Source organism: Hyla sarda, chromosome 6, assembly GCF_029499605.1.
Source record: "Hyla sarda isolate aHylSar1 chromosome 6, aHylSar1.hap1, whole genome shotgun sequence".
Classification (NCBI taxonomy): Eukaryota; Metazoa; Chordata; class Amphibia; order Anura; family Hylidae; genus Hyla; species Hyla sarda.
Window position 1 is genome coordinate 92189468 of NC_079194.1, and position 606 is coordinate 92190073.

Consider the following 606-nt stretch of genomic DNA (forward strand, 5'->3'; position numbering starts at 1 on the left):
CCTGTCCTGAGTCTAACCACCACAGTTGCATGTGAGCGAAGGATGGGGGAGGCAATGGGGCGGTGGCGACGGTCGTCGGGGGGCGGGGCATTATCGGCAAGGTAATTGCTGATACCGATAGTGTTCAAAATCGTGATTATCGGCCGATAATCCCTACTACAAGCATCTGTAACAGACACAGATCCATAGGCAGGCTAAGAATGGCATCAATTGTAGTCCAGGAATAATTCTGATATTAACCGTATACCAGCACAATCTCCAGAATGGTTCCTTGGCTCTCCCGGCATCCTGGAACTGCAGACAGAATGTTACTGCCCATTAATTTCTACGGGAGCGTAGTACAGCACTTGGGTATTTCTGGTGCTCCCATGGAAATAAATGGATGACGTAGCGATCAGACACTTATCCCTTATCCAGTGAAGTTGTTTTTGGCTGCACAACCTCTTTAAAGGAGTTATCCAGAATAAGTAAAATTTTGCTGCTTTTTCCAGAAAACAGCACCACACCTGTCCTCAGGTTGTGTGTGGTATTACTACTCGGCCTCATTTACTTCAGTGACACTGAGCTGCAATACCACACGCAAACTGAGGATCAGAGTGGCACTGT